Below are 25891 nucleotides of genomic sequence, written 5' to 3'. Positions count from 1 at the left end.
TAGAAAGTTTAAAAAAATAGTCTTTAAAGAGAAAGTAAAAGTAATATAAAAAATAAGCCATGTAAAGATGGATATCACACAGAGTTTGGATTATATTGTTTTTGGGATTTTTAACTGCAGAAAAACATTTGATCGTAAAAGATGTTGAGTTAAACCAATATGTATATATTAAAGATATCTTGACTTTAAAATTTGGATATAAGGATGTGTTACTTTGGAAAGGAGACTCTGCTTTTGTCTCTACAGAAAGCCAGAGGCTATGGATTTGTTCCAGATTAAGATACATCAGGTTTGACCAGCCAAGACCACCTGAAAGTTCTCCGATGACACCATGGCCCAGATGATCCAACATCCAGAATCGTTTCAAGGCAACTGGCTCAGATGATACGGTCTCACGGACTACTCCATGATCCTAAAATTTTCTTTGCATCCCCATAAGATACAGCGCCCCCCTCCAGCAGGAAGTAGTTAAGAGAAGCTACGCCCAAATTCCCAAATATACCAAGCTGACTTTGGAGATGTGTAAAAGTTAAAACCTTCCTTTTTAAAAAAAAGAAAAGGGGAGGTGCTGTGGGATGTTCTGTATGTCCTGTGGGAGCCCTTCTTGGGTTCTTTGTGGTGTTACCCAGCAGGTCCGTATAGAGGATGATTAGGACCATGGGCCTGAGTGCAGGTGTTTGAGATGGTCTGCACTTGGCTGTGCTGGGGGATGGTCTGTATGTCAAGTTGCTCTGATTGGTTAATAAATAAAACCTGATCGGCCGTGGCTAGGCAGGAAAGATAGGCGGGACTAACAGGGAGGAGAAATAAAAGGACAGAAAGGCAGAAGGAGACGCTGCAGCCACCGCCATGAACAGAGACACTGCAGCCGCCACCATGACCAGCAGCATGTGAAGACGCCAGTAAGCCACCAGCCACATGGCAAGGTATAGATGTATGGAAATGGATCAATTTAAGATAAAAGCACAGTTAGCAAGATAAGGACAGTTAGCAGGAAGCCTGCCACGGCCATGCAGTTTGTAAGCAAAATAAGTCTCTGTGTTTATTTGGTTGGGTCTGAGCGGCTGTGGGACTGGCGGGTGACAAAGATTTGTCCTGACTGTGGGCAAGGTAGGAAAACTCAAGCGACAATTCTGCCTTTTGTTTTTCTAATGGCATTTATTTATTCTTTCTCTCATTTACATCTATCTAGCATTTAAGTATATCTATCACGTATGTCTTTATCACGTATATCCATCTATATTCTATTCATCTTATATCTCTCCTTTATCACTCTATCATCTATATATCTCCCTCTCTATTATCTGTCTATAATTTATTTTACTGATGAAGACTTAGGATCAACATTGAATAGCAGTAAAATTACTGTTTTTTCCCCCAATATTTGGTAATTATTAGAGCTTTTGAAAAAAAGAATAACTTATACTAGATTAAGGAATTTCTTATTTAATCTCTGTTTCATGGGGCCAATTAGAACTAAATACAAATGGCAACATAAAACAAAAAAAAAAAACCCAAACAACAACAAAAAAAAAAAAAAAAAAAAAAAAAAACCAAAAAACTGTTTTGAAGTACTGTGCCCCGATCAGGCTCACTGACTTCTCTTGGTTTCTGCTCATGATTACAGGAATAACATCATTTTTAAACTTGGAGATTATGCAAACTATTTAACATTAGATGGGAAATCACTTAGTTTCCTGAACTCTATATGTTTTAAGTCCAGAAAGTCTTCTTACAGGCATTCCCATGTACACACACACACACACACACACACACACACACACACACACAAACATATATATATATATATATATATATATAACTTGTATTTTATTAATTAGAACTAGTTTGTGTGACTGCAGTGGTTTGAATGAAAATGGCTAATATAGGTTCAAAGGGAAAGGCACCATTAGGTATTGGTGAAATTATTAAGACCACTCCACATAGTTAAAAGGAGATTTATTTAATGGCATAACTTACAAATTAAGAGATAGGTAGGTTGCAGGGTCTGGGGAAGGTGTATCACAGTCCAGCAGTGTTCTCTGGAGCTCTGCTTGGTCAACCTCCACTGTTCAGGGTCCTGGAAAAGAGAGAGCGATTGCCCATCCACATCTCGGGTCTCCAGGCACTTCCCTTGGCCCCGCCTTGTAGGCATGACAGTTGCCAGAGTCTCAATGGGGGTTGGAACTTCCAGATCAAAGCTGGAATGACTACCCAATACAATTAGGAGTCTTGACATTGTTTAAGTAGGCGTGGCCTTGGAGAAAGTATGCCAATAGGGGGTGGGCTTTGAGGTCTCAGAAACTCAGTCTAGGCCCACTGGCTCACTATTCCTTCCTGCTGCCTGAAGATCCAGATGTAGAACTCTCAGCTACCACTCCAGCCCCATGTCTGCCTGCATGCCACCATGCTTCCCTGGATTGGTGAGTATTATAAATCTGCTCTTCAGCTCTTAAGCCCAGGAGTAATAAGTGGTATACTTTTAGAAGAGAACACTACTGAGATTTATCACTGTGTGCAAGTGTTGCCTAAATGAGAAAGGAACACAACTTTACTTGGAGAATAAAATCACAATATTAGGAAGTCTGAACCCTGAGTTAGAGGAACTGTTGCTACTGATAATTTTGGTAATAAGTGTGCCTGATTTTCATATTAAGGCATCTGTTTTCAACTAGAATTTGGTGACTGATGCCATCATTTAGAAATATAAATCAAAGTTTGTAGAAATATTAAGAGTTAAACTATTTAAATATTCAGGAGGAAAGGACTAAGTAAAAATACAAGAATAGTCCTTTCTGGTAAAGAAAGAAAATTATAGGAGAAACTTTAAAAATTAGTAATTTAAGTAGGTTTTCTTTTTTTCTTTTTTCTTTATCTCTTCTTTCTCTCTTTCTTTCTTTCTTTCTTTCTTTCTTTCTTTCTTTCTTTCTTTCTTTCTTTCTTTCTTTCTTTTTTGAGACAGGATTTCTCTGTGTAGTTTTGGTGCCTGTCCCAGATCTCACTCTGTAGACCAGGCTGGCCTTGAACTCACAAAGATCTGCCTGGCTATGCCTCCCAAGTGTTAGCATTAAAGATGTGAGCCACCACCGTATGCATGGCTTAAGTGGGTTTTCAATGAACATATATACATAACAATTAAAAATTGATCAGTTAAACTAAGACAAAGTGGAATACTGAGACAGTATTAATTTCGCAAAGTTGAAAAGATGGAACAAAATTTAAAAATAAGAGTGTGGGTCAGTGCTAGAATGCTTACCCAAAAGAATGAGCCCTGAAAACTGAGGTAAAATGATGATAGAAAATAATTAGATAATAGATAGAGGGCTGTATAGATGATAGGTAGGATAGATAGATAGATAGATAGATAGATAGATAGATAGATAGATAGATTAATAGGTAGATGGATAGCTAGATGATAGATAGATAGATAGTCAAATAGATGATAGATAGGAAGGTAGGTAGGTACATAGATAGATAGATAGATAACTAGATAGATAGATAATTAGATAGATAGATAGATAGATAGATAGATAGATAGATAGATAGATAGATAGATAGATAGATAGATGATAGACATGATACATTAACTAAACAGATCAGGTAAAATTAAAATACTCAATGTTTTCCTAAAGCTCATATCTGTCCAATTTATCATTAATGCTTCATCATATGACATGTTTAAATCCCAAAAGACAGCAGTATTAACCTTACAATAAAATATTTTGCAAATTATTGTATCTTTTTTGTTTGTTTGCTTGTTTCTTTGGTTTTGTTTGTTTCTTTTTTTAGTTTAAAACATTTTTAAAATTTAAATATATTTTGATCATATTCTTTCCCTCCCCCAAGTTTGTCCACATCCTTTCCTCCTCTCTAGCTACCAGACTTTTAGTTCTTTCTCAAAAAAACAAATAAAAAATCCTATAAAACAACAAAATCTAGAAAACAAAATACAACAACACCTCAAAAACAAAACAGAACAGAACAACAACAACAACAACAACAAAAACCAAAGCAAAATAAAACAAACACAAAAACAAAAAAAACAGAAATACCAAACTGTATCCAAATAGCACACCAAAACACTGTGGAGTCTTTTTTTGTTGTTGTTGTTGGTCAGCTACTCTTGAACATGAGGCCTGTCCTGCAGTGGTTGATCTACCCAGTCTCACTCCATTGTGGACAGTTGACTTTTCTCTCCCAGAAGGTATAAACGACAGTTCCTTTTTTTGAACTTTACTCTAGTGGCTAGATTTACCGTCATCTGCTGTGGGATGGTCTGTGTGTTAAATTGCTCTGATTGGTCAATAAATAAAACACTGATTGGCCAGTGGCCAGGCAGGAAGTAGGCAGGACAAGGAGAGAGGAGAATTCTGGGAAGTGGAAGGCTGAGTGAGGGAGACACTGCCAGCCACCATCATGGCAAGCAGCATGTGAAGACGCTGGTAAGTCACGAGCCAAGTGGCAAGGTATAGATTTATAGAAATGGATTAATTTAAGATGTAAGAACTAGATAGCTAAAAGCCTGAGCCATTAGGCCAAACAGTTTAAATAATATAAGCGTTTGTGTGTTTATTTTATAAGTGGGCTGTCAGATGGCTGGGGTTTGGCAGGACCCAGAGAGAAAACTCTCCAGCTACAATCATCCATCCATCTATCCATTCATTCATTTTTTTTTAAATACTACAAGATAAAATATACTGAGAAAAAGCAAACAACTATCACATCAAAATGTGACAAAATAAGCCAACAGAAGAAAAGTCCTTCCAAAAAGCACAAGAGTCAGAGAAGCAATCAGAAAGTATTATATTCTAACACTCACACACTGATGTTATACCTAGTTACCAACAAATAGTTCTTTATTTTCATATATATGTACAACATTTGAATTATTTGTAAATTATTATTTTAATTTCATAGATTGTTGAAATCTTGTTTTGTAGCTTACATAAAATATAATTTAGTGAACTTGCACAATATGAAAACTTTCTACCTAAATATTAATTCTAGTTATACTATTGTTATGTAACAATTATTACAATGATTGAATTACTCAAAAGCAATTTGTTATTTTTTTTTCAAAAATCATTGAGTTGTGTTCACAATAATCCTGCTGAGCACATTTTATAATTGTCTACACTTCAGACATAAATGAAAGAGATTTTTAAAATGTAATAATTTGAACATACCCTTAATTTCTACAGTCAATGTACCTTACAAGAAAATACTATGTATATCACACTCTACTTTACAAAATGCTTACTTGCATAGGAAAAATAATTTTTTGCACTGATAATTTTGTATCACCATCATTTTCTTGCTGTCTGTGACAGAGTTGTCCTATTTGATTGGAATTTGAAGCTGTCATTTTCTTATTGCTGGTGAATGTGTTTAAACTAGTTATGCCCAAAATAAATGCCACATGTGTTGAAAAGCAAACATTATTCTAGCATTCGTAAAAAATTTTCATACACTTATTACAAATGTATGAAATACAAAATATATTTTATTTTATCTTTTAAAACTTCAAATTTTTTTGGAGATCAGATAACTTTTTACATTAAGATTTAAAAAAAGAAATCTGAATAATGAGATGTCTCTAAAACAAGAAAGCTGAATAGAAGTTGGAAGTGTTGATGATGTATAATGGGGAAAAAGAGACTTCTGCATAGAGAAGCATGCTATTTCTTAACATAATTAAAGTGCTCATAAAGAAAATGAGTTTAGATTTATTGTGTGACACTTCAAAGAACAAAACTAGCATTGTTGAAATGAGAAATTGAAATATCTATTTTCAATTTAGTAGAAGTTTTTTTAAATAATAGATCTCTCCTTTAATGTGATGTTTAGTCCTTGGAAGAAAGTGAAAAGCTTCATCCTTGCCCTTGAGGTCTCACACACACACACACACACACACACACACACACACACACACACACGCGTGTGTGTTCTGATGATGATTTTTCTTATAGTATATTGTAGGAAATGTGTGTGTGCGTGTGTGTGTGTGTGTGTGTGTGTGTGTGTGTGTGTGTGTGTTCTGATGATGATTTTTCTTATAGTATATTGTAGGAAATGTGTGTGTGTGTGTGTGTGTGTGTGTGTGTGTGTGTGTGTGTGTGTGTTCTGATGATGATTTTTCTTATAGTATATTGTAGGAAATGACTTCTAGGGGTGCAAATTTGAGATTCACTTATCTTATAGAATGCTGCAACATTTGGAAGAGTGGGAATATTGTAATCAGTAAGATAATTCACTATAGAAGAAATATGAATAGTTATCAAGCATAGAGAGATCTCCAGAATTATAAATATTCTAAATTAAATAAAAAAATGGTCAACATTTCATATTCTTTTAAGTTGGGTGAAAAGCAGGTAAAATTGAATATTTAACAGAGAAGAATTAGAAAATGACAAAAACATAGATTATCACATTATGAATTGATACAGCTGTTTAATATTTTATTTTAAGATGCTCACAGTTAAACTAACTAATCATTAAAATCACAGAAGTCATGTATAGTAAAGGTTAAGTAATGTTTTGCTACATACATGAAAAATAACCTGAGTTCCTGGCAGTAAGCATATCTACCATGTGAAGCATTTGTTATTCCATCGAGGAAATTTAAATTCTGTTTTGTCTTTTGTTAATTTGTTTGATTGGATGGTTTGTTTGTTTTTGGTTTTATTTGGTTGGTTTTCTTTGTAAACCTCACAGTAACTTTTTGTTAACTATAGGCCCAATGTTATAATATAGGACTGTCTTAGTTAGGGTTTCTATTGGATCCAATGAAATACCATGACCAAAAGCAACTTAGGGAGGAAGAGGTTTGTTTAGCTTACACTTCTGCATTTTCCTTCATCATTGAAGGAAACCAGGACAGGAATGAAAAGCGAACTGAAACCTGGAGGTAGGAGCTGATGCAGAGGCCATGGAGGGGAGCTGATTACTGACTTGTTCCTCATGACTTGCTCTGCCTGCTTTCCTCTAGAACCCAGAACCACCAGCCCAAGAATGGCCAAAATGAAAATGGCTGGGCTCTCCCACATCCATCAGTAGTTAAGAAAATGCCCAATAGGCTTGCCTACAGGTCTATCTTTTGTTTGTTTGTTTGTTTTTGTTTTTGTTTTTCGAGACAGGGTTTCTCCTTGTAGTTTTGTGCCTTTCCTGGAATTCACTCTGTAGTCCAGGCTGGCCTCGAACTCACAGAGATCTGCCTGCCTCTGCCTCCCGAGAGCTGGAATTAAAGGCGTGTGCCACCACCACACGGCACCTACAGATCTATTTTAGGAGACATTTTCTCATTTGGTATTCCCTCCTCTTTTATGACTCTAGCTTGGGTCAAGTTGACATAAGTAGCCAGGACTGCAGACTCCTTGTCCACTTGACACACAAAATCATCACTGTTAGGCCACAACCTATCCTTCCTTGTTCATCCCCAAGACTGCACATTAATAAAGACATCACAATATAAAACACATTAAAAAAAACTTAAAAAGCCTCTTAGCCTTACAAATTCAAATACTTTAAAGTTGTCTCTTTAAAAATATTCAGTATTACTGCTTTTAAAATCCAATTTCCCCCTCTCTTTCTTAAAGGCTTAAGCCTCTTAACTGTGGGCCTAACTATGGACTCCTGTGGGACAGAAAACTGTAATCAGCATATATTATATAAAATTTATTATCAATAAAAGAAAAACATAATTATTTCTATAATTATTTTGTGATTTTATATCTTTGTAGAGATTCAGAAAAGATTACCCATTTTAAACAAAATTTGCATATTGTAAAAGGTAAGAGTTCCTATGCATAGGCCAGTGCATATGTGTAAGCAGGCACTGGTGTGGCTGAAGCAAGAATGTTAGAGTGAGTGTCCAGCGAGTCGGGTTCAAAGGCATTTCTGTATGGACTAGGCCAGCTAAGGATATAGCATCCTCTCAAATAAAGTAAGTAGAAATCTGGGTATTGTTGATATTATCCCCAAATAACTTATTATTAAATGCTTATTAGATGTTTCTATAATTTATATGGTTCTTTCCTCTTCAAAGTTAACATATATAGATACTTGATAATACCATTTATCTGAGTAGTAATTACATTAGTGAACATTTTTCTTTGCTTCCTGCATGTTTATGGTTCAATAGATATTGAAATCTATAAGAAATCCTTAAATATGGCATAAATGAGGCTTTTCTCGAAGGATGCTTTTTAAGCACAGATTTGGAATATGAGTACAGTTGATTTACATAAAAGTAAGAAAGAATTACAATGAAAAGAAATTATAAGCTTTAAGATGACACATATGAAGATATTGTTGGACCTCTAATTGATAGCCTACCCAACCTTAAACTAATGAAAAAAGGACAATTTGTGAACAAAATTTGCATGAATGGCATCAGATTGAAGAGAGGATCAAACACATTCCAAATTTCAAGTAGCTCACGTGCAGAGGGCCCATTGCATTGGTTTGCTTTCTGTCACTAAGATAAAGACAGTGTGATGAAGGATAGCTCAGCTTACAGCCATGAAGAAATGTCAGGACTTGAACTCAGGCAGGAACCTGGTGGCCAGAACTGATTTAGGAGTCATAAGTAGATATTGCTTAAAGCCCTGCTCTCTGTGGCTCACTGAGCTTGATATTTTATATCATCTATGATGACCGCTCAGTGTGGCACCATCCACAAAAGTCTGGATCATCCCACACCAACCATTAACCAAGAAAATACTCCCACATACTTGCCTACAGGGCAATCTGATGGACACATTTTCTCAGCTGAGGTTCCCTCTTCCTGGAGGACTCTAGCTTTTGTCAAATTGATGAAAAAACATATCAGCACACGCATAAATTACATTTAAGTACTTCATACAGATATCTGAAAAGTAAATGGACTGGTGTAAGCTACAAAAACATGGAAAATGATTATAAAATTATAAAATACACATTTTGGCCTAGCCTTAAATAGTAGCACCAAAACCAATTTACTAATCTACACATGTATTTTTATCTGATTTTGAACATAAAGTTAGGAAATGGAAAATTTTAAATGTGCTAAATTTGTAACAAAGGGACAAGTGAAATATAATTATTGAACTGTGAATGAAAAGGAAGACAATTTTTCTTATGGTTCTTATCCACAACCTAGATGTGACATGCTGTTTAATGTCCTAATTTTTGCAAGGATCATAGAACAGTTAATGTTAAAGATTTGGAACACATGCAGTTAGACATAGATGCAAAAAAAGGCAGCAGAAATAAGTTTATTATGCATAGGAGGCTTAATAATAACTTATTTAATGTCAAATTGAAAACATGAACTTCCATGAAAACAGACTAGTATAAATAAAATATGATATTTTAATATCACATACCTGCAAACCAGAAATTGAAAGGTAGAGTCAGGAAAATTAAGAATTCAATGTCATCCTTGCCTTGATAGTAAGTTTGAGGCAAACTTGGACTACCTGAGACCCTGCTCAAAATAACAAATATAAATAAAAACAAATGAATGATTATATGTACTCCCTATTTTCTAAGTACAATTGTTATAAGATTAAACACCAGTCAACAAAAATATTCTTTTGAAAATCATCAAGCCTTGTGCAGCTAATAATTACTTGCCGGGTAAAGAAAGACAAAAAAATCTCATAAGGATACGTGAATGACTTACAGAAGCCTAGATTAGTTATGTTTCCCTAAATCAGTAGAACATTTCATGGTAATTTTTATTTTCTTTTACATATTAACTATTATGTATATGTATGCACACTAAGGCACATGTATGAAGGTCAAAGGTAAACTTCTTAGAATCTGTTCTCTCCTTCCACCCAGTTGGTTTTAGGGATCCAATTCAGGTTGTCAGGCTTAGTGGCAACATTCCCTACCTGCTGAGCTTTCTCATTGAACCCTATAGTACGTAGTGTTATTGTCTATTTTTTTTCTTAGAGTTTCAACTTCCTTTTATTAGCTTATACCAAAGACGTTTCTTAATTTCTTAGACTATTCATGGTAAATAATGATTATATATGCAACTTTAGACATCAAATTAAAACAAGGCATTGTCACTGATTCAACTACAATAATCTCATTCCTTGGGATCCAGATCTTTTTCTAAATTAGCACTTCCTCAAAAGTCCTATGATCCCACCTTGATGTCTGTCAATTGGTTCTCCAATTCCTAAGGTCTCTGTTTTGTTTTTACCTTCCTTTTCCTTATTAAGTTCTAATGTTCATTACACTAACTTATTATTATCTCAACACGTTTATTTGCTAATCCTCCAGGCACAATTATAACTGCTTTTTTGTCTACAGATTACTGAATGTGTGTAAATACTTCACATGTAATTCTTTATATTTTTTCTCCAAATTATGATCATGTGCAATATTATATTCTTTTTTTTATTTTTTATTATTATTATTATTTTACAACACCATTCAGTTCAACATAATAGCCACAGATTCCCCTGTTCTCCCCCTCTCGCCCACCCCTTCCCCCAGCCCACCCCCCATTCCCACCTCCTCCAGATCAAGGTCTCCCCCGAGGACCGGGGTTGACCTGGTAGACTCAGTCCAGGCAGGTCCATTCCCCCCTCCCAGACCGAGCCAAGTGTCCCTGCATAAGTCCCAGGATTCAAACAGCCAACTCATGCAACGAGCCCAGGACCTGGCACCAATGCACAGCTGCCTCCCAAACAGATCAAGCCAAATGACTGTCTCACCCGTTCAGGGGGCCTGATCCAGTTGGGGGCCCCTCAGCCTTTGGTTCATAGATCCTGTGCTTCCATTCATTTGGTTATTTGTCCCTGTGCTTTATCCAACCTTGGCTTCAACAATTCTCGCTCATATAAACCCTCTTCTTACTCACTAATTAGACTCCCAGTGCTCCACCAGGGGCGATCATGTGCAATATTATATTCTTAAGTCCCTTTTGTGAAATATTTCAAACATGTCAGATATAGCCATTCTGTTTATTTCACCAAAAAATTACAGGTGAAAAATTTTATTAAGATCCTCATTATCTTTACCATTATAATAATCCTCCCCACTTTTCTAAATCTTAAAGATTATATTGACAATATTCCCTATGTATGCACAGATAGACATGTTTAGGTGTGTCCTACACTGATGAAAATTTGTAAGGGTTTTTAATAAAAGTCAATCGCATTGTTACATAAAATATTCTTATCAATATGAAGCAATATCAAGTATAACAAGTAATTGATAATGTCTATATCCATATATTATAATCTATTCTACAGTTCAACAATTGCTATCTGCACAAAAACAAATGAGATTATCTACCACTCTCAGAAAACCAAAAATTGTCTTGGCTGTCACCACCCAAGAACGCTTTCTTAACTATCGCTCATGTCTCACTCCAACCTTGACACTAGTAACAGTGCCGCTATCCCAGTGCATACACCTCATCCTGAAGATCTCGCATAGTCTTGTAATATGGTGAGGAGACGACCCAGACACCAGTCCAATTAGAATAAGCATCATTAGGCTGTTAGAAAGTGACACTACTATGGAGAAAAAAATAAGGCAAAAGGAGATGATGGATACTGGCTGAGTGTAGAAAGCAAACCAATTGTCCACCTAGGAGGCAGGTCTAATAGAGCCTTTTTGTGAGTCCCGAGCTCAGCACCTTACATGTGTTTTCTCATTTTATGTAATCATTACATCAACGCCACTAGTAGGTACTATTTTTATTCCAGTCTGCAGATGGCTGAACTGAAGATCAGGGAATTAAGTGGTAACAACACAGTTTCTGTGTACCAGAGCCAATTAAAGTGGCCATTTGCCTGAGATCACAATGTGAGATCAGATTTTATTTATATACTAGTCAAGAAGGAGATAAGTAAGTATCTTAGATTATGTAAGAAAGAAATCTTGTTTTTCAAGAAACAGCAACAAACTGAAACAGTCTGATTTGTTATTTCATTTTAGCAAATAAAATTCAATTTCAATTAAATTTAGTTCAACTGTGACAGTGACGGACACTGATCAAGTAGAACATGCAACTGTTAATCTTTTCTTTTACACTTCTAAACCATCACCCTTCTGGTGTTTTCCATGCATTATCTTGTATAGATCTACAGATGAAGTATGAGGGAGTAATGATAAATTTTTAAAGACATCCTATTTATCCATGTCCTGTAACAATTCCTGAACTGCAATGTATGTAGATTCTGAAAAGCATCATGAGGTTAATAGCTAAAACTCAGAAGATTCACTATATTGATCATCAATCAAGGATTCTGCTTTATAGTAGTCTCGTCTCACTCTTCACTATCACACAGAAAGGATGACGGAATTGATTTCCAAGTTAAGAGCAGAGATAAGTTGATTCTCTTTAGAACCTTTTATTGAGTGGGCCACTGGGAAGTATATGCATCAGGTCTGACTACTTACATTCCTAGGAATCAAATTTAATGTGGGCATTGAACTCAGCACTAGCCGGCCTTGAGCCACCTAGGCTGATCTGCCATTTCAATAAAATAGGGAATTACCGGGCTATGAGTATCAAAATAAATGGAAATTAGCAAATTAATGTACAATAAAGAATTCTTTCTAGTCATTAAACAAAGACAGAAGGCTTAGATATGTCTTGGAAATTGCTTTCTCTTAGATGTTTGTCAGGTTTATGGTAACAGTGAAAATATTTCCTTGGAATGTCAATTGGATCTTTTCCATTTGCTCTCCAGTGCAGTAACCAAAATACCTATTTTTTTATAATGACCATGCTGAGGTAAGAGCCAAGCATACTGAGAAAGCATTCACTTCAAAACTTTAAAAGTTCACTGTGTCAGACTCCTACTAACTCAATCTTCAGAATGCTTTTTATGGAAATGTGTTTAATTTTCTGTCCTAAGTATCTTTGTTCAAAGTATTTCCAAAGCATTTCATTTTTTCAAGCAAATATTAGATTAGGATATTAAACAATAATATCACATCCAATTTGGTAGCTAACTAGGACACCATAGCAAGGTTTACAAATAAAATTTACTAAATAACTGGATGACGTGAGATATCAAAAGGTAATTTCATGGTGCTTTTTACTTCACTTCTTTGTTAGGTTTATACTTGATATAGAAAACGCATGCTTATTGCCAAATTGGGCCAGCCCCTTTGCCAAATTTGAGGACACTTGTTATTGCTTTAAACTGCTTTCCACATGGAAGGTGACAGCACAGCGTACCACGGGAGTCTGAACTGCTGAAATAATCCACAAGCATGCTTTGTTTAGTTGAACTTTCTTACATACAGCCAAAGAGTAGTATCAAGGTTGAATACAATTAACAACTTCAGAAGTATGTCAGAAAATTGTCAGAGGGATATTTTGTATAAAATGGACAAGCTCACATCAACACATATCAGTGTTCTTATCCAACCTGATATCATCTACATACCATGGTACATTTAAACTCCCAGTAATAACCTGCATCTTGAAAATCTTCTGTTTTGTCTTTTTGTAGATCATTATCGTCAATAACTAAGAATGTAAAATTGCCGGGCGTTGGTGGCGCACGCCTTTAATCCCAGCACTCGGGAGGCAGAGGCAGGCGGATCTCTGTGAGTTCGAGGCCAGCCTGGGCTACCAAGTGAGCTCCAGGAAAGGCACAAAGCAACACAGAGAAACCCTGTCTCGAAAAAAAAAAAAAAAAAAAAAAAAAAAAAGAATGTAAAATTGCATTAAAGCACAATGACTCAGCCTGCTCAAGCTGCCTCACTGAGGCTACCATCACAAAGCTCCAGATTTGAGATACATAATACATTCATTCAAGAAGATCTATAGATAACCATAAATATTTATAAGGTTATTAAAAAGAAAAAGAAGAAAATTTTCTGTTTGTTCCCTAACTTCAATGAAAAGAGTATTTGGGAACTGGTAACTAACAACTTAAACAGACTAAACAGAAATCCATTAACAGCCTCTATAGACATCAATGCCCAAATGCTTAAAAATAATTGATTGACAAGTACACAGTAAAAAATAAGATGCAAATAATGCATAGAACTGTAAAGTTTATGTGTCTCAACGTTAGCATGAGTTGGGACATTATAACGAACATATATAATTTGATGTATCTGTAGTTATGTATTGTGGACACACAGTGCTTTGCTGGTTTATTCATACATGAAATATTTTCTTAAAAACATGATGGACTATTTAATATTAATCAATTACATTGTAACATTCCTCTCTCTCTCTCTCTCTCTCTCTCTCTCTCACACACACACACACACACACACACACACACACTCTCTCTCTCTCTCTCTCACACACACACATACATGCTATCATCATCTAGCTTTATATACAGTTTCTATCAGCATGAATGGAGGTGATTTATATTTATGTCTTCTATTTATGTGGCGGTATACACACAAAGGATGTTGTGTAGCATAAAAAACAAGTATTTTCTCCAACTGTTTTTTAAAATATATATATTTGCCTAACAGAAATCTGGAAAAGTTTCATCAGAATTGCATTATCCTTCTCTAGTTCCATGTAGCAAATATTTTGTGGTCAAAAGAGCCTATTCAAATATGTTTGAGATACTAGATTATGGTGGTATTTTATTTGTATTGAATGTGATTTTAATTGTATGTTAATAAATAAAGTTGCCCAGGGGTCAGAGCTATTAGAGCCATAGCAAGAGCGTGGCGGTGGTGGCGCATGCCTTTAATCCCAGCACTTGGTAGGCGGAGCTAGGTAAGTCTCTGTGTGTTCAGGGATACAGCCAGCATTGGAGACATACGCCTTTAAGACCTGGAGGGCAGTACTTACAGGCAGTGACGAGGCAGTCACATGTTTGGGTTTATAACCAATGAGAAGGCAGAACAGAAAGACTATCTAAAGACAGACACACAGGAAGTAGGTTTCTTTTGAAGAGGTAGGACCACCGCAGGAGGAAGGATAAGATTTTAGCTCTCAGCTCTGACCTCTTGGCTTTCTCTTTTACATTGGTTCTGTGTTTCTTATTTAATAAGACATAAAAGAGCCTATTCAAATATGTTTGATATGCTAGATTTCACAATATGTTCTTTCTTGATATACAGTAAAGGTTGATATAAGTAAGGCATTAACAGTATTTAAAACCAACAATAATTTTGATAACAAATGACAAAACATTTCATTGAAAACAATTGAAATTAGTGAATACATGTGTTCCAGAATGTTTTCCTCAGTCATAAAACTACATGCTATCATAATACAAGAAAAGAGTGAATTGAGAACAAATATCTTAGATGCTTAACAGCAGAAAATCTAAAAATTAATAACACTGGCTTGGAGGCAAAATTTTATTATGTCACAGTAAATAAGAAAATGAAGCATTACAAAATACTGTTACTTAGTAAAGTACTTGAGCATGCAGAATGTAAATATAATTGAGTATATTATCATTTAAGTTCTTAATTAGGTTCTGTTTATCATATTACATAAATTGTATTTATATACTCTCTTGTTATCATAATTTAAAGGGAGTTCAAATGATCTTTAAAGGTCTGCCTTGGTTATATTATACCTTACATATGATCTATAATAGTCATATTATGGTATCATATGTTTATAAAAGTATGGGTTTTGACACAGGTTATGTTTTAATTCATTTTATTTAGAAAACATGGAAAATACATTATAAAATATTTTCCTAAGTATTATTGCTTCACTGTGTAGAAATATCCAGAACTACAGAAGGCTTAGGAGAAATATATGGTCCCACACTACCTTAGCAAAGATATAGTCTATCGTGATGTATGTGATCAGCTTCAGAAAGGAAACATTGCCAAATACCAACTGAGAAATCTTTGGAAAGACAGTGGATACATTTCTTTAACCTCATCATACTTTATTGAGAGGCATGTTTCTTTCAATTTAAATTGTTCTTGAGAATGAATGTAGATGTAATATAGTTTCAACATATGATATTTATTAATGCATTTGTACTTTTTATTGCATACATATTTCATATTATTTTATAGTTTGTTTTGAAACAGGGTCTTACTATCTAATACAAGCTAGGCTCAATCTTGTGATCTTACTGCACCAGCTTTGGAATGCTAGAATTATATGTGTATACTACCATTTCTGGCAATTCCTTAATACACTTTTTTATTTTATTCTTCATTAAAGGGGCTATTACATTAGTTAAATTATACAAATTTAATATTTAAATCACTCATGTTAGAAGCAAGTATCTGGTCATAATATTCAGCAAGGTTTCTTTCTATAGGTTTAGAGTATGATATATTCTTTGCAAGCTTGTCCAAGTATTTGACCCCTCACTTGGCCTGAGAAAAGAACCAGATAGAAGATAAAGGGAGAGACTTCCATAATGACATGGGCTTGATATTGCATAATAATTTATCTCTGTGACATTATTATTGGATCTCTTATAACTTCTCTGAATTACCCTTTTCTATTATATTTGCAATTCTTCATATCATAATTTATTACTTCTAGATTATCATATATGAAATCAGCACACACTGGGGATCTTAATGCAGCACACATCCATTATCTTACAGATCTGATGGGTCAGCAATCTGTGGTGGTTTAGCTGAGTCCTCTGCAAGACCATAGTCAAGGGTCAGTTAGCATGGCATTTCCATTCAAAAGCTTGGCTGGGAAAGGTGCTACCCACTTCCAGCTCATTCAGGTTATTGGCAGATTTCACCATTTTGTTTAATTCATAGCAGTGACTTTTTTCATGGTTAGCAGAGAAAAGAAACTAGGAAGTGAACCTAGAGCAAACTGATTCATAAGATGTAATTCTCTATAATGTAATGGGATCACAGATTCACTCCTCTGCTCTTTTCTAATGATCAAAAGCAATTCATAGTTCTTGCAACAATAAGCAAGATTTGAGAGTGAAAAGGGAGATTGACACATAAGGTTCCAAAGAAACTCAGGACAGGGGGCTAACTGTGGTGCTTATTGGCATGCTAAAGTATTTGGCCCTTAGACTCACTCTACAGCCCAGTTCAATGTACTGGTCACATTTATTTGGTGCTTTCTCTCCCTGTGCCTTGGACTCTTTCAAATGCCTCTGGCTGTTCTCTCCCTCATATCTAAAATAAAATCCTTCTTCTCAACAATAGTTATGATTGGCTATGTCCTCATTTTTCATTTACAGCAGGCTCCAGATCTTTCTACCACAATGAGGTGGTGTAGAGGAGGATTTGGGAATGATCATCTTGTCTGTAGTTTTTCCCTTACTGTAAAGATAGGAGATAGCAGAACTCTTTGAGCTTCTAGGTGTATAACACTCAATTTAAAATACTAAATATCTTATCTCCTTCTCTCAAGGATCATTGTGAAAGGTCTAGAATGCTCGAATTCTCAGTTTCTTATTTGAACAAAGAATCTTCACATGAATATGAGAAAGGCAATTGGATGAAATACAGAACTATTAAGCTGATGAGCATGTCTTATTAGACAAAGGTCCCTTGCCCTATGTCTGCCATGAGGTCACTGTTCATATAGGGTGTGTGATCAACCTGTATGATAACAAAGTACTAATTCTCCTCTGGCTTTTGGAAGTCTGACAACTTGGCCTCTACTTTCACCAGTTTATGAGGCTACAGGACCAAAGGGTAGATCCCCAGAATATTCTCTACCATGATATAATTTTACCTAGGAAATGATTCTGCATAAAGGTTGTAACTCAGAGAAGTTGGACTCTATTCTTCCTCAGGCTCCACTGGAGGCTGTTACTTGATAGAATAGGGTCTACATTTCCATTTGTAAGAGCAGTCCTTATGAGGGCCTGAACAGCTATAAGAACACGAAGGTATCTATACAGTTTCCTAGACTGAGCTCTGACAATAGCTGACTGTTTACTTCTAGTTTGAAGATATAGCCACATTTGAATGAATCTGAGCCCAAATGACAGAACCCTGGCTTCAAATGTTGGTCTTAGAGCAAATAACATGCTTGAGAAAGCAGTTTTTGTTTCCTGCATAAAAACTTGTCTGGGCATCTGAAGGTGCAAGTATAGCCTGCATCTGCTATAAATTTTGTCTTGTTTGCCACCTACTTGTCTGTTAGAGAAAGTGAATGTTTGTGATCTTTCCCTTCTTCAGATCAACAGATCAGAATTCCTGTTGAATCAAACAAACATCTACACAGTCAAGATTTGTAAATTGTGATTTATCTTATGATAGAATATAGAATAATTTACTGCTCATACTATGTTATGCATAGATACATATTCTGTGAGTGGTTTCCATGAACAGATGTAAAGAATTTCACAAACATGAGTTCTAAGAAAAACAAATGAATTGTGTGTAAGCAAATTAATATTTCAAGTAAAAACCTCATACTAAAAGATACAATGTTATAATAATTTTGCTTCCAGGCCATGGCCAAAAATAGATGCAAGACCTCAGATTCTGTCTGAAATGAAGTTTTTAGGATATAAAATCCAATAACATAAAGAGGTCTACTAAATTAGTTTAATAAGGGTAGTCTAAAGAGAATGATTGTGAAGCACTTCCAACTGAACAGAGATATATGGCAATGCATTTAAATTTGCTGAAGAAAAATCACTTGTGCAAAGGAGATTCTGACTCAAATGACAAGGAGAAGGAAGCTGTAAGCATACAGCACCACTTATGTTATTAATCTGAATGACAGGGAGAAAGAAAAAAGGATAACAATAGATGCTGACACTGCACAGTGTGGGCTATGAATTAATTTGCTCTGACAATGACACCTTTGGAAGGACACTTGCTGGCCACACACCATATCACTTTGCCCAGAATATAAAATCAAATATAACAGAATAATGTCTTAGCCTTTGAAAAAATGCAGAGTGATTTTAGAGAATATTTCTTTCTTTATTATGCTTGGTATTTTATGTCACACTGTTGTTAAGAACACTGTACTTCCCAATTTCTTATTTTTTACTCTTTCGTATTTAAAACAATTAGTTATACTGACCTCAGCAAAGCAATTTCATCTGAAGAGAACCACCCCTAAAATCAATAGCTGAAGCAGATTTTTGTTTTTAAGACATTGCCTAAGGGTAAATGGGATTTCCGTATTTTAAAAACAGAATTTATGTAGTAAATAAATATAATGATTCTTGGAATTTATATAGTAGCAATAAAATTCAAATGTATAATAACTTGGGAGCACAGACTGGCTATACATCCTCCCCACTGAAAAATGAATTTAGGGTGTGTGGGTTGGTTCAAACCACCTTGTGCCCTTTTATTTCTAGCAGAAAAATTGAAGCAAATGTCATTTTAGGCCTTTATATAGGTATAAGTTTGAATAGGAGAATTTCCCACCCTGATTATCTACACCCTGCAAAAGACCTCAGAGTTACTGTCTCTAGGATAATGGAAAATATCCCTTCTATTGCCTACTGTTCTTTCTCTACATAATAATCTAACAATTATATTTGTATTACTTTTATTTATTTGTATGCTTGGTTACACTGCTGTGACAAGGTTCTGGAGGACATCTCATGGGAGTTATCTCCTTCACCATGGAGTAAATATAACTTAAGTCATCTTGTTTAGTGACAGATATCTTTACCCATCTAGCCAGCCCTTGAACTTCTGTTTCTGATCCTCCTTTCCCACCATCCTAAATTTGAGGAATTGCATGAACAAGCTCAGTTTATGTGGATTTTAAGGCTAAAATCTTAGTGCTGGGTGTCAGGGCTCTGGGTACACTTTGTAAAGACAATGTATGCATAACTATGTAGTTATCACTCTACCCATATATTAATGAACCTGCTTAGAAGCATCTATACTGTATGGTTGGTAGTGGAAGGAGAATAAACAGACAGAGACATGGGAGAGGAAGCCACTGTGAATTTATGGGGTCCTCTGGGTCAACAGTCTTGAGAGAACTGCTAATGTGTCATGAAGGATGGTCCAAATTTAATTTAAATGATTCCTCAGAAGCCTGTGTCTCCTGGAAGGTTCTTATACTCTTTCATAACAAAAATATTTTTATTATACAATGGCTAACATCAACATCAAGGTGACTTGAATTGGGTCAAGCCTCAAAGGAGTCAAGAGATTTCATCTGTCCCAGAACCCCACCTCCTAAAGAAAAATAATATTGACTTAAAGCAAAATTTGCCATCCACATGACTTTAATCTTACTGAATTTTTGTCTCCTTTGTCTTGGAGTTAACAAATAGGGAGAAGAGAAAAAGAAACTATAGAGTCTTTGTAGTTACGTTTACCTGGTCCTGTCTGGCCTACAGTCAGGACAAATCTCTCTAACCCGCCAGTCCTGCAGCTGTTCACACCCAACCAAGTAAACACACAGAGACTTATATTACTTATAAATTGTATGGCCGTGGCAGGCTTCTTGTTATGTAGTTCTTTTTATCTTAATTTAACCCATTTCTATTAATCTATAAGTTGTCACATGGCTTGTGGCTTACCGGTATCTTAACATCTTCTCATGGCAGTGACTTGCAGAGTCTCTCTGCCTCAGCCTTCCACTTTCCACTTGTCCCACCTATACTTCCTCCTGGATACTGGCCAATCAGTGTTTTACTTATTAACCAATCAGAGCAATACATTTAACATACAGTTGGGCGCCATTTGTAGTTAGCATTTACCTGATCCTGCCTGGCCCACAGTCAGAAGAAATCTCTCTCACCCGCCAGTCCCGCATTGCTCACACCCAACCAAGTAAACACACATAGACTTATATTACTTATAAACTGTATCGTCATGGTAGGCTTCTTGCTATCTAGTTCTTACATCTTAAATTAACCCATTTCTATTAGTCTATAAGTTGCCATATGGCTCATGGCTTACTGGTACCTTCCATCTTGCTTGTCGTGGCGGCTACTGGCAGTGTTTCTCTGACTCAGCCTTCCACTTTCCAGAATTCTCCTCTCTCCTTGTCCCACCTATACTTCCTGCCTGGCTACTGGCCAATCAGTGTTTTATTTATTAACCAATCAGAGCAACACATTTAACATACAGAACATTCCACAGCAAGTCTTATACAAAATTTGGTCAATTATCTTAAAAAAAAAAAACAGAAAAACAAAAAAAAACCACTTTTCACTGAGACTTTCTTCCAAATCTGTTTATAAAATATATTTAAGTGATTTGGTGTATAAACCTGCCCTTTGTGTAACATAAATGTGAGTATTACTCTTTACAGGTCAAGAGTTCAGTATCTAGTAGTGATATATTCTTTTTATATTTTCTTTAAAAAATAAATTCTTTAAGAATTTTACACAATATGCATTATTATGTAATAATATGTATTAATACCCCCATAATTCCTCTAAGGTCCTCCACACCCCATTTCCTACCCACTCTATCTTATGTCCTTTTTTGTTTGTTTGTTTTATCAAGTTTAAACATTTTTACATCATAAATAACTAGGATATTCTTCAAAATTTACTCATGCATTTATTTTCCATACATTGTACTAGTATTTTAAACACTTAAACATGACATTATTGAAATAATATGTAGTACATCTTAAAATAAATGTGATTCAATTAAACATAAATATGAAAGCAGAGAAAAATGATAACCCTGGGAACATATCAGAACAAAGCTAATAAAATAAGCCTCATTATCTATAACATGCAGATTATTAAAATCTTTTTTGCCTGGCAATATGGCTTTGAGTGTTAAATAAGTTATTGTAGCCAGTGAATCATTTGATACAAAGAATGTGTTCAGTAAATTGTGATTATTGTTTTAATTAATAATCTTGAGATCAAGTACTGGAATTCCCTTTGCTACCAGATCCAGGAATTACATCTTGGTCTGTGTGCTTGTTGAAATCTACTTTCATCTTCTTTAGGAGTTCCCCTGACTATGCAAAAAGTGCCTCTAGCATCTATTTAAGAACTATAATGCTCTAACTAAAGTAGAGAGGGTTTAAAGCAGAAAATATAGCTTCTGACTGACAATTTTTCCCTTCATTTGTAGAGAATATTATCAGAATATTAAGTTATTGGGCCAATGCCCACTTAAAAATTTGGAGGGGATATTCAAATATTGTTCTAAAATCTCCAAAACATGTATTATTTCTATTGTAAGGTTTGTTCCTTTATGTGTACCTTAGAATCTTTTGTCTTTTCTAGAGAATTCTCACTTAATTGTTGATGATTTTGCTATTGTTTAGGTTTCAACATTCATTATCTTATTATTTAAAGTACAACTCTTTTGTCTTTCATAAAAACCTAATCTACAATAATAGAATTTGTATTCAACTAAAATATAGTACATTCCTGTATAAACATATATGTTTTGCTGCATTTGTATGGCATATTACATAAATTGGTGGATTATTTATTCGAGTATAGGTCCTTACCACTAATGTTGATAATCTAAGTTTGATTCTTTGGTTCCCACAGTGAAAAGAGAATTGAATCACTAAAATTATCTTTAACTTCACACATGAGTTATGTCATATAGATGTAACTAGAGTTTTCCTGCCTTGCCCACAGTCAGGACAATTCTCTGTCACCCGCCAGTCCCACAGCCGCTCAGACCCAACCAAGTAAACACAGAGACTTATATTGTTTACATACTGTATGGCTGTGCCAGGCTTTATGCTAACTGTTCTTATAGCTTAAGTTAATCTATTTCCATATATCTATACCTTGCCACGTGGCTTGTGGCTTACCAGCATCTTCACATGCTGTTTGTCATGGCGGTGTCTGGCAGTGACTCTTTTTGCCTTCCTGTTCTTTCTTTTCTCCTCTCTATTAGTCCCGCCTATACTTCCTGCCTGGCAACTGGCCAATCAATGTTTTATTTATTGACCAATCAGAGTAATTTGACATACAGACCATCCCACAGCATATAGACATGTGCTCACAGACACAGAGTAAATCAGTTAGTTGTTTGTAAAAGAAAATAAATTTGTAGAGAGATCAATTGCATAAATAAGTTAAATTTGATATGATAAAAAGAAAGTTACCATATAGGCAATTCAATGCAGCTCTTATAATGCATACATCACCAATGACAGAAAATGTGATAGAAAATTTTGAGTAACTAATTAATAACTGAAGCCAAATGGTATTTTAAAACTCTTAATTATAATATATATATATATACTATTTTATAGCATTATTTAGTTATCTAGAGAAAACTGGATGCATATTAGAATAAAATGTGAATGCACTATTAAGAAAATAATCCTTGAAATCTAGGCATAAGATCAGTAATGATGTGAATTAGAAAACAAGGATATTAAGTATAAGTTTGTGATTTATATTAAAACAGTATACAAAATATAACAGGTAATATATGGTACCTAAAGTGCAAAAAAGGTTTTGCCATAGTTTTGAGGACAAATTTAGGTATTAGAATGCTCTGAACTGATTGGAAGAAAACCTATGTCTGGTACTGTAAAACAGGTCAACAAACCCTGGTGAGTGATATCAAAGGCTCTAAGTGGGAAATGAACCCCCTTTTAAAAACCAAATTGACACAGAATCAGAATGCAAGTTAAAATACTTATGTTTATGACCATCATTGTATGTTACTCTCAGTCTTAGGCAGTGAATCTTTTTTTCAGTGAACAATGGTGAATGTTCAAGGTGCCAAGAATAAGTGATGCATGAAATAAGACACGTATACTATCCCCTCTAAGACTCAGGTAATAATCTGAAAGAGGGTCAAGAAATCATGTAGGTGACAGAAGATAAAAGGATCACATAACGCCACCTTCACAACCACTGCTATCACAAACTTCAGCGATTGTTGCTGCCTCCACTGGGTCAGCTTAAGAATGAACCTATCAATAATCTGTCAAGGATGATGCAGGAGCTCAAGGGAACATAGCCCTTACTAATGAACTATTTGCTTTCAATAGATTCAGGGAGAGGCAGAGTAATTGTCTTCAATTATGCAACCACTGCTAAGTTTCCCAGGGTACGGGATTCTACAGTAGTAACCCAAATAGCCTTAGCTGAACTGAATGGATCAGAAAAAAAAAACAAAAAACAAAACTAAATTATAAATCTGGGAAAAGGACTAGTAGAGAGAAGGGAAGGTGATTGGGATGATGAGAAAATAAAAGTTGTTAGGAGTGTGGAATAATAGTCTGAATACTATATATATATATATATATATATGTATGTATATATATGTGTGTATATATATATATATGAATGAAGTTGTCACATAGCAAATGTAATCAAAAAATAAAAATATTCTAGATTGATTTAATATTATAATTATTTGAAAAAATAGCATGAAAGTTTTAGGAACCAATTTTTCTTTACTATTCAGTTCTTATAAGAAACTGGGAGAATATTGGATGTTTTGAAAATGTTAATTTTATGGATAAATATGCAGTAAAGTAATGGTTCTTAACAAAGGAAGCACTGCACATATTTTAACTTTTAAGGAAAACAACAGAATACAGGATACCTTTTCCTATTCTACTTATATATTTTACATCCATACACAGAGATGGGCAAGTATCTGTATATACATACTCATAAACTATATACATATTCATAAACATACAATATATATACATATTCATAAACTAAACATATATATGGAGAAGGGATGTGAAAGAGAAGTCAGAGACAATTAAAAATGTTACATTTGATTTTTTGCCACTTTTGCTGAGAATTTCCTACATGTATATCATGAGCATGACACAGCCATTATCAGTTAGGCTCACTCTGTGTCATGCTCATGGGACACCTGTGAATTGTCAACAGCTTCTCAGTTATGGGTGGAATTTCATGATCTATTTCTTTCATTCTAGGACTTTGCCTGGCTTGATATTTTACAGATATTGCATGTGAAGTCACAGCACCTATGAGTTCATGAGGATAACAGCTATGCCATGTCTAGCAAATAAGTTTTGCTGCAAACAGCTACTATATCTGGCTTAAACTCTTTCCAACTTCAGTTCTGCAATGATGCCAGAGCATTAGATTGAGGAATGTGCTATAAATATCATATTATTGCTAGGCAATCCACAATCTCCTATTTTATGCACGTGGATCATTTGTAGTGCTCTGTATTGATTGTCATCTCTGGCAAAAAGATTTTCTGATGAGAGATGAGAGAGCCATCAATCATGAAGTTTAAAGATAAAAATTAAAGAGACATTTTATTACTGTGCTCATTAAGCAGAATATCAGTATTGGGTATATGTTTTATGGATAAATTTCAAAATTATTTTCAATGAATTAACATACATTGATATACAAATTACCTTTGTCCAAAAGATGATAGAATAATTTCTATTACTTTATGTAATACATAAATGCATTATCTCAAGTCTAACAACAGATAGTCTCAAAGATTACTTGAAAATATTACCAAATTGAAAAGAAATAAAGTGAATGACATATTAGTAAATGATTTAATATTCACATGAGAAATTAAAACATAAATTTCAAACAAGTACAACAAAGGAACACTTAATTTGCTTTGATTTCTTAATACTCATGTGAACAAATGAATAGCTCACTTTCTAAGAGCCTGTATATTCCCTCAGAGGAACTCAGTTCAGCTGCCAGTACACATGGAGGGAAGTTTGCAATCAGCACTAGCTCCAGCTCTGGGATTCTGAAACTCTCTGTGGCCTTAACGGGAAGTTGCACTCAACATGCACAAACATATACACACACATGTATGTACATAATTTAAAAAAAAATACGTTTTTTAAAAAGATAGATGAACAACTTAAAAACATCACATAAAAGTTATAAAGAACCATTTCATAAAAACAAATAAGTAAATTTTTCAAAGTATGTTACATTCATTTGTCCTAAAAGATATTCAAACTCCTTACCAACACTATAAGAACTGGAGAATCACCCTCATGTAATTGGCAAATGCATTCAGCAAAGGTGATTAGAGGACAGAGGACAGTTTGACTTGAATCAATGTTTTGAAGTATCAT

The 25891-nt window shown here is 34.8% G+C and overlaps 1 long non-coding RNA gene across 2 annotated transcripts in view; it reads right to left on the bottom strand.

Moving 5' to 3' along the window:
- Positions 1–25891, bottom strand: part of LOC121832141 (uncharacterized) — an 88294-nt gene that overhangs the window by 56055 nt on the left and 6348 nt on the right. Inside the window, exons 2-4 of one of the 2 annotated variants that reach the window (XR_006075683.2) lie at positions 9366–9466; positions 8733–8869; positions 1981–2080 (exon numbers count right to left, since the gene is read on the bottom strand). The exons of the other annotated variant lie outside the window; for it this stretch is intronic. This is a non-coding gene — a long non-coding RNA (uncharacterized LOC121832141). The remainder of the gene's footprint in view (positions 1–1980; positions 2081–8732; positions 8870–9365; positions 9467–25891) is intronic. 2 annotated transcript variants of the gene reach the window in all.

Source organism: Peromyscus maniculatus, chromosome 9 (genome assembly GCF_049852395.1).
Source record: "Peromyscus maniculatus bairdii isolate BWxNUB_F1_BW_parent chromosome 9, HU_Pman_BW_mat_3.1, whole genome shotgun sequence".
NCBI lineage: Eukaryota > Metazoa > Chordata > Mammalia > Rodentia > Cricetidae > Peromyscus > Peromyscus maniculatus.
The sequence above is the reverse complement of the archived record's forward strand: the minus strand, read 5'-3'. Positions and strand labels throughout refer to the sequence as shown.